Source organism: Pan paniscus, chromosome 11 (genome assembly GCF_029289425.2).
Source record: "Pan paniscus chromosome 11, NHGRI_mPanPan1-v2.0_pri, whole genome shotgun sequence".
NCBI classification, from domain to species: Eukaryota; Metazoa; Chordata; class Mammalia; order Primates; family Hominidae; genus Pan; species Pan paniscus.
Window position 1 is genome coordinate 57,257,506 of NC_073260.2, and position 9,451 is coordinate 57,266,956.

The 9,451-nt window shown below is 43.2% G+C and overlaps 2 pseudogenes; one reads left to right on the forward strand and one right to left on the reverse strand.

Moving 5' to 3' along the window:
• Window positions 1–5,773, reverse strand: part of LOC117978681 (glucoside xylosyltransferase 1-like) — a 33,185-nt pseudogene extending 27,412 nt beyond the window's left edge.
• Window positions 5,774–7,024: 1,251 nt separating this feature from the next.
• LOC100970372 (calponin-2-like) lies at window positions 7,025–8,894 on the forward strand (annotated as a pseudogene).
• The last annotated feature ends 557 nt before the right edge of the window (window positions 8,895–9,451 follow it).

Genomic DNA, 9,451 nt, shown 5'->3' on the forward strand with positions numbered 1-9,451 from the left:
AAAGATCTTGAATGTGCCCCTATCAGTATTTAACATTTATTCTGAAACTGAGTCTAGATACTCATTCTGCTCCAGTTTTTTGAACAAGATGAGTAGCAAAGTTATTCTTTCCATTTTTTTGTTTGTTTGTGTTTTTTGTTTGTTTTTTGTTTTTTTTACAGCCAGACACAGGTCTTGAATTGTACAGCTGACTTCTTTGTTTGGGATACGTTACTTTCAATCATTTTCCTGATCCTCTGCATGATTTACAGAAGCCGAGTGGGAGGCTTTAGCATTTCCATGGTCCTCCTTCTCCACTATCATGAGATTCTTAGGTGAATTTTTTTTAGAGCCATTATTCTGCATTTATAAAGGCAGGATGCAGTGGCAGGAGCTGGGACTCTGGGAAACCAACAGCCAAGAATTCTAACTACAGCATACTATGAAACACTCAGATAAGATGTCCCCATCATATTCTATTAGGGGGCAAAATAAAATGTAAACCATGTGCTCAAAACAGCAAATATTGTGGGTGACAGTGACACTGGTATTCGGAAAGATGAAGAAATGCAATTAAGAAACCTGGCAAAGAAGTAAACATGCCATGTAGCTTACAAAAGACCAGCCACATTGTGTGTATTTTAATATTGTTTAACAGTAACACCTAATAAAGAGAGCATCATGATTGTGTGAACTACATTTTCAGTCATAATGAATGCTACAAAATTAACCTCCCGAGTTTAAATAGGCTACAACATCTTGGGAAATATGCAAGAAGAATTATTTGATAAAGGTGACAGTTTTTCACACCTGAAAATAATGTTTTTCTCCCAGCCTATCTTGATCAACAGCCAGCAGCAACACATTGCAGATATAATCTCAAGACCTTCTGGCATGTACTTCTCACTACATGCATAACTTACTATGGACAGAGGATCATGGAGATTTTGAATATAATTTCCCACATGACAGGAGATTAAATAGACCACATTGGAAGAAGCTAGGTCTCTGGAGAACCAAAAAGTAAACTTCAGCCAGTTCTGGAAGCAGACAAACAGCAAGAAATATACTTTCAGATGGGCTACTTTCTCAATAGTTCTTTCTTGCAAGAGCCCTAGGGAAAGTATGAGTTACTGGGTAAGAATGTAATAGAAAAGGGGCCAGCCTTGGAAAACTTTGCAATGTAAGAAAATCAGTGTCTCCTCATTTACATCTTTCTTTCTCCTCTTCCTTTGTAATGCCACCTTTCTTGGGATATTCCTTCCCCTAGAATACCCTGCCTGTCACCCCACGAGAACCTGCTCTTGAGACTGCATTTCTAATACCTATAATGAGATGTTATGTCAATGCCTTATCTCTCAGTGTGTGTATATACATATTAAGCTTTCTGCCTATGTTGTGCTTTCTCATGCAGAAATATCAGACATTAATGAACCAGTAAAGAAGATACTGAGGTGCAAAAGAGCTTTCCCAGTGTCCCAGGAGCCATTCTACACAGCATCCTACAGAATGACTGTGGATCTGCTGTGCTTAGTTTCTTTACTTGTGAAAACAGAGTAATAGTAGCACCTACCTCACAGGGTTGTTCTGAAGATCAGAGGGGTTCTTTCATGGGAAGCTCTAGAGCAGTGCTTGAGACATGGTAAGTGCTCAACATGTGTTCATTATTATTATCATTATCAATATTTGATGTAAAAGCCTTTCTGAAAGAAATCACACAAGAACATGATCAGTTAAAAGATATATATGAATGAAAGTATGTTTGGCGCTGTCACAACACAGAGTGGCATAATGGTTAGGAACATAGGCTTTGGAAGTCAACCATCTGTGCTCAAAGCCTAGTGTCACCACACAGCCATTGTGGGACACTGGGCCTCAGATTTCTAGCCTGAAAAATGGGGGAACAATGTCTGTCATATAAAGTTGCTGTAAAGATCAAACTAGATAAGAAATGTAAAATACTCAACAGTGCCTGACACAAAATAAACACCAATTAATGGTAGCAGGAAGAAAAGAGCACTCTTCACCAACATTTTACCTTCAGAAATTGGTTAAGAAGAAATGAGTGCTTAGGAACCTTCCTGTTAGAGCTGGGAACACAAATAACCCCAAGATATGACCCAACTGAGAAATGAGACACGAGAGTCAGCAGGTCTCAGGACTCGAGAACATATCATAGATCTGGGGCCAAGGGGACCTCCCAATACCCCAGTCTTGAATTAGCCAGATGTGCCTTTCAGTCCTTGGCTGAGGTGGACTGAGGCCTCCTCCAAAGGGAGAAATAAATGTGCATCCTGAAGAGAGCTGACTCTGAAAGAGAGAGAAACCCACAGAGGCTGAGTTTCACCAGTACAGCTACTTTCAAGCACATTCCTCAGTTAAGTCATTTCTCTTCCCAAGAGGAGGACTGAATGAGCTTATGGTGAGAGGCCGAAAGCTTTTCTCCTTTATTTTTCCCTCATGGGAGAGGATGGAAGTGCTATCCTTTCTGTGGGAACCTGCAGACTATGGACGTTTCCCCCAGCAGTTGGCATTGACTGATTTATCTGCATGTTTCTCGGTTCACATCCTCTATATGAAGAATCGAAGTGGGAATAGCCCCCCAAGTAATCTGATAGTACCAAAGCACTATTCTAGTTTTGTATAATTTCTAAGTCTCTTCTTTAAATTTTTTTTTTTTGCAGACTCCATCCCAGACACAGCATACCAGAGTCTCCAAAGGGCTAAGCTCAGCAATCTATTCTCAAGCTCCCAACAGGAGTCTTATATAGTCAGGCGGGCAATGATCATATATGGGGACCATTAGAAATAATCTAATGCATACCCTCTGAACTTCAAATTTTTAGTATTCTCATTTTCTGCTCAAGCTCAATTTCAACACAGTTCACAGTTTCTCATATCCACCATGGCATTCTGCCAAGGAACTACAACTCGTGTTCTCTAAACCCATCTGTTCTAAGAATGCTGGGCTGGTTATCAATTTCTAATGTACCTGCTTAAACTTTCCTCTCTCAATATGTCCCTGACTGAACTGCAGAAGACAGAACAACTGTACTAGCCATCTCTTTCTGCATATCCCATGTCCCCACAGAGGCCACTGTGTCTTCATAAAGCTAACTGCCACGATTTTCACAAGTGATATTTTTCCTTCATGATTTTCCGTTTTCTACTTGAGCATTAAAATACCAGGGAGAAAAGGAAGATAATCGTTTAGCAGCTGGGAAAACAAGATATGTGCCCCAGCACAGTACATGCTAAGTATTCAGAATGTATAGTTATAGTAGATAACTATAAATTAGATAACTATTAAAATAGTTATATTAGATAAGTAATATTTTTCTCATCTTCAAGACTTAAAAAGTTAATTGTTTTAAGTGGTATTCAAAAAAGGAAGGTACTCACTCACATCAACGCAATTAAAACCACATTTCTATAGCTGGATGTAACAATCTTAATCCAAATCATTCACCAAAGTTGTTTAACTTTCTTAAAGTAAGGCTCTAGACATTTGCTTCTTTACAAGTATCTTGCAAAGCCATTATGAGGTAGAAGAAAAGTTTAAATGCGCCACATTTTCCTACTCCATTTTAACTAAAATTACTACTCACAGGACGTGTATAGCTTCTGCATTTTGGTCCATCACATTTTCCGCCATCAAATGAGTGTACTCTTAAGGTTCTCACTTTATCATCAGCATAACATATTTTGCTTCCAGAATGCCCAGTAAAGCTGAAATTTTTCATTTAAAGTGATAAAAAAGTTCCCCAAATATCTACTTAACAATCTTAGATCTGAGTTTTAGCAAGACAGTTTAATGCATACACAATGAAAACACTATATTTCTCACTCTCTCTCACACGCACAGATTAAAACCCCAAAGTTTTCACTATATTTCCTCTTTCTTATACAGCTCAATTTTTAACATGCAGCTTCCTTATAATCTAAAAACAATTTTAAATATGATTATCGTAAAAATATTTTAAAACAGAGATGAAACGTATAAAGGCAGATATAGATCATCCGTGGTTACATTGGTTACATCACATTTCTTTAGAAACAGAACTGTTTCTACTCCTGTAGACAAACTTTTCTCTCACACATTTAAAGTGAGGTTAGTGCTGACATAAAATTATTGCTCTACTCACTGCCTGAGTGTTTGCACTGTGTCTGAGGTACATTTTCTTCATTTTCACAGCCCCACCACTCTTGAGAGTATGAGTCAACAGAAGTTTGCAGGCTAAAACCATTCAATAATATTTTCATCAATACTGGAATGATAGTAAGTAACATTACACAACATCAGAGGCCAAAAATTTTTCTTTGTTGAAGCCCAAGATTTTAACTTATTCTTCATTACCTGAAAATACTGCTCATTTAACCTCTTTAGGAAAAAAAAAATTCTGTAGATGAATAATTCCTGCCTTAACGCTTCACCCAAGACAGTTCCTTCATACTTATCCTCCGATGCTTTGTTCTTTTCATCCATTTGATGTAGCAGGCAACAAGAATCACCTTTCCTTTGGTGATCTGACATAGCGATCTCTTATGATTTTGCTAATTGTTTGATAAATATTTAGTAAATTTTTCCATGGTATGTATGCACTGTTTTTTGTAGTTCCAATTCTAAAGGTTTTATTAATGAATAAACATTGTCATCTTAAAAGAACAATTTCTCAGTGCTTCATAAACAGCTCTAAATGCTGGTTGCTTATCATCATGGTAAACACCTCTGTTCCCGTGAAAAATAAAGATTCCTTCTTCTGCTTCTTGGCAACTGCTTCCATACAGACAATGATCTGGACGACACTTCCATTGACACGGAAAGACAAAAAGGCTTTCTGGATTATGAAAAAACAGGATATCCAACAGATCTTGATCGCCCATGTAATGTTTAACTTGTATATTTTAAGCCATGTCATATCTTCTCATTGTAGTCACACAGTTGTCATATTATTCTTGAAATACTTCCTTCTCATTCAAGTCATGTTGTCAACATAACTCCAGAGTTTGCTCCAGCTTTTCCACAGTATGGATGCCTAGCAAAGCGACTATACCATCCTATTTGACATTCCTTGTGTTCTGGGGCCATTGCAGAATTTGTGTGGAATTAAATTTCTTTAGTAAAGACCAAATATTATCAGCTGGTCTTTTAAAAAGGCTATCAGTATGAGAGTCAACTTCTTTCAGGAATAACGGCAAGGACAATCTCTGCAAACCACATGGTTTAAAGAGTTTTTCCACTCTGCTGCATTCTCACTTGGAAAGGTTATGGAGTATATTGTATAATTAAATATTTGTAGAAATGACCCCTGTCAAGCCTTCCTTTAAAGCTATGATGTAGTTGATCTTCAGCAAAAATCTGGAATTGAAGAGGTTTGATCCTGAAAATAATAGCTGACTTCAACATGGTCATAGTTTCTTCCAGTCTTTCACCTAGATGCATTTTCTCAACAGGCTGTATTTTCAGACTACACCTGTCCCACCTGCCGGGATGCGCAGCGGGACAAGCGCTGCTCGCGCCTCTCACCGCACCGCATCCGCCTCCCGCCAGCCAGGAAGCCACTGCGGCCTGCGGCTTCCCGCCACCACCGCCCGCTCCTTCCTCCGGGGACATGGGGAGCTGGCTGAAGGCGTAAAGGAGCGAGCAGAAGCCTCAGGCCAGACACAGCGCCACCACGCGCGGTAGCGCCGCATGGCCCCAGCCGCGTTCCTCGGTCTCCGTCTCCGCCGCGCCCGCCTGGCGAACTGGAGCACAGGGACCATAGTTCTGGAAATGTATCCTTTTTCTCTCCATGGATTCAGCAGCAGTGTCTAAAAGAAAAAAAATCATCAATCAATCATTTATATATGTTTTAATATAAAGATAAAACACTGTGAACCAGTGGAACTGGATAGAAAGTAATTCAGTTTTACAGAACACATCTGTTTTTCAGGCTCTTACTTTTCTTAAACATAAAAGAGCCATATATATTTCTATGGAATTCCCCTTTTACTTAAGAATTCATTATCAGCGAATTAGTGTAACGAGGCTGTTTTGTTAGAGGCTGTGGTTGCATTCAAAAATTAGAATAGGAACAACGACTTGTAAAAATTCAACACTTTATTTTATTTTTGAGACAGTCTCACTGTGTTGTCCAGGCTGGAGTGCAGTGGCTTGATCTCAGCTCACTGCAACCTCCCCCTCCAGGGTTCAAGCCATTCTCCTGCCTCAGCCTCCCGAGTAGCTGGGATTACAGATTAACCATACCTGGCTAATTTTTGTATTTTTAGTAGACAAGGGGTTTCACCATGTTGGCCAGGCTGGTCTTGAACTGCCAACCTCAAGGCGATCCTCCCCCCTCAGCCTCCCAAAGTGCTGGGAGTACAGGCGTGATTTAACATTTTAACATTTTAAAATACCACTTACTACATTCACTGTGTCTGTGATTTAATATATCTTTTTCAGTGGCCACAAAATTATAAAACGGATACAGAATAGTCTCTTCAAAAAATTAAGGAAGTTCTTTCTTTTTTCTTTTTCTTTTTCTTTTCTTTTTTTTTTTTTTTTTTTTTTTTTTTTTTTTTTTTTTTTTTTGGTTTGAGACGGAGTCTTGCTCTGTCGCCCAGGTTAGAGTGCAGTGGCACAATCTTGGCTCACTGCAACCTCCGCCTCCCGGGTTTAAGGAATTCTCTGCTTCAGCCTCCCGAGTAGCTGGGATTACAGGCGCCCGCCACCACACCCAGCTAATTTTTTTGTATTTTTAGTAGAGACGAAGTTTCACCATGTTGGCCAGACTGGTCTTGAATTCCTGACCGCAGCCCGCCTCGGCCTCCCAAAGTGCTGGGATTACAGGCGTGAGCCACAGCGCCCGGCCGGAAGTTCTTTCTTCTTGAAGTGATTATAAATATAATTCATACTGGCATGACACTTTTACTAATATAGATTGACTTTTCGCTTCAAATAACCCATTCGTACATCGAAATTAATTTTGGTCAGTATGTGTGTGTGTGGATGTATGTGTGTGTGGATGTGTGGATGTATGTGTGTGTGGATGTGTGGATGTAAATGGCAGTAAAGGGTAAAAGGGAAGGTGGAGAAAAGGGAGATGGTCTAACATTTTCCACACATTTTTAAATACACAAAATGTGTATTTAACACAATACACATACAATAAAATATGTAGTAAAACAATGGTGTGGTGAAAACAAAACATTGCGAACTAGAAAAAAGACTTAGCCGCTGGTCCTGTCGGATCCGCCCCGCGGCGGCGCCCTCCAGCCGTAAGCTCCACGCAGTTCAACAAGGGCCCCTCCTACAGGCTCTTGGCGGAGGTCCAGAACAGGCTTCTGCCCAAATATGACTCCCAGAAGGAGGCAGAGCTCCGCAGCTGGATCAAGGGATTTACTGGCCTCTCCATCCGCCCCGACTTCCAGAAGGGCCTGAAGGACGGGATTATCTTATGCACACTCGTGAACAAACTGCAGCCGGGCTCAGTCCCCAAGATCAACGGCTTCCGTGTAGAACTGGCACTAGCTAGAAAACCTCTCCAACTTCCTCAAGGCCATGGTCAGCTACGGCATGATCCTGTGGACCTATTTGAGGCCAACGACCTGTTTGAGAGTGGCAACAATATGCAGGTGCGGGTGTCTCTTCTCGCCCTGGCAGGGAAGGCCAAGACTAAGGGGCTGCAGAGCGGGGTGGACATCCGTGACAAGTACTCAGAGAAGCAGAACTTCGACTGGCCCATGAAGGCCAGCCAGTGCGTCATCCAGCTGCAGATTACCAACAAATGTGCCAGCCAGTCAGGCATGACCGCATATGGCACGAAGAGGCATCTCTACACCCCAAGAACCGCATCCTGTCCCCCATGGACAACTCGACCATCAGCATCCAGATGGGTACAAACAAGTGCGCCAGCCAGGTGGGCATGAGGGCTCCCGGGACCCAGCGGCACATCTATGACACCAAGTTGGGAATCGACAAGTGTGAGAACTCCTCCATGTCCCTGAAGATGGGCTACACGCAGGTTGCCAATCACAGCGGCCAGGTCTTTGGCCTAGGCCGACAAATATACGAACCCAAGTACTAGCCTGGTGGCCCAGTGGCCCACGGGGCTCCCTCGGCCGGCAACAGCCCAGGGCCAGGGGAGGCCCCTTACTACCAGGAGGAGACCGGCTACTGAGGCTCCCAGCACGCTCTCTCCACACATGGTCTCCCCGTCTGGGTGTTGGGTTTTTCTGTGTTCTCATCTTTTTTTTTTTTTAACCTGTTCAGTGCTGCCAGTCAACCGAGGGTCTGTGAGTGGCAGCGTGGGATCAGGCAGCAGGGTTTTTTCCCCCACCTCCCCTTGCTTTGGTTCCTTCGCAGGACTGAGCCACCGGGCTGTGGGGGAAGGGATCAAGGCCGTATCCTGATGCATGTAGGGTGAAGGTCCCCGCTGGCACTTCCAGGCTGTGGGCTGAGCTGTGCTGGGGAAAAGAGACCTGGGCATGGAGGGAACCAGTCCGCGAAGGTTTCTGGTTGCCTCTCCTCTTCCCCTTTTTGTCAGCCGATCAGTTTGTGGTTTCTGTACCTGCAAAAGTTTCAGGAAGTATTAACAAAAGAAAGAAAATTTTTTTCTTCTCCGAGGAATGGGGCGGAGACAGTGGAGAGGGTGCTGGGAAATGAGTCGCCTGGGAGAGGGGGCCCAGCCATGATGCTAAAATATCTCAGGCTCCTGAGTGGCTGGATTTCCCTAGGACCCTCAGACCAACAGACCTCAGACCCTCAGACCTATGCTGGGGCCCGGTGAGGAAACTGAGACCCGTACAAGTTAGTGGAATTCTGAGTTGCCAGGATTAAGTCTGACCCCTCTCCATCCTAGCTCCCCCACCCCCATGGCCCTCAGTAGGGTTTTTTGTTTGTTTTTGTTTTTGTTTTTGTTTTTGAGATGCAGTCTCCCCCACCCCCATGGCCCTCAGTAGGGTTTTTTGTTTGTTTTTGTTTTTGTTTTTGTTTTTGAGATGCAGTCTCACTCTGTTGCCCAGGCTGAAGCACAGTGGAGTAATCTCGCCTCACTGCACCTCGGCCTCCCAGCTTAAGCGATTCTCCTGCCTCAGCCTCCAGAGTAGCTGGGACTACAGGCGCCCGCCACCACGCCTGCCACCACGCCTGCCTAATTTTTTGTATTTTTAGTAGAGACGGGATTTCACCATGTTGGCCAGGCTGGTCAGGAACTCTTTCCCTCATGTCATCCGCCTGTTTCGTCCTCCCAAAGTGTTGGGATGACAGGCATGAACCACCGCGTCCAGGCCCTCAGTAGGTCTTAAGGAGCCCCGGCCCTCCTTCTCCCCTTCTGGGCCTGACCAGGTCTACTGCTCTATCTCCCCCGGCCCCAGGCCACGCCAAGTACTGCACAGAGCCCTCCACCCAGGGGCCCTGCGCTATGAGATAATGTGAAATACCGACTGTGGACCAAACGCAATAAAACCTCTGTTTTTAAGAAGAAAATGA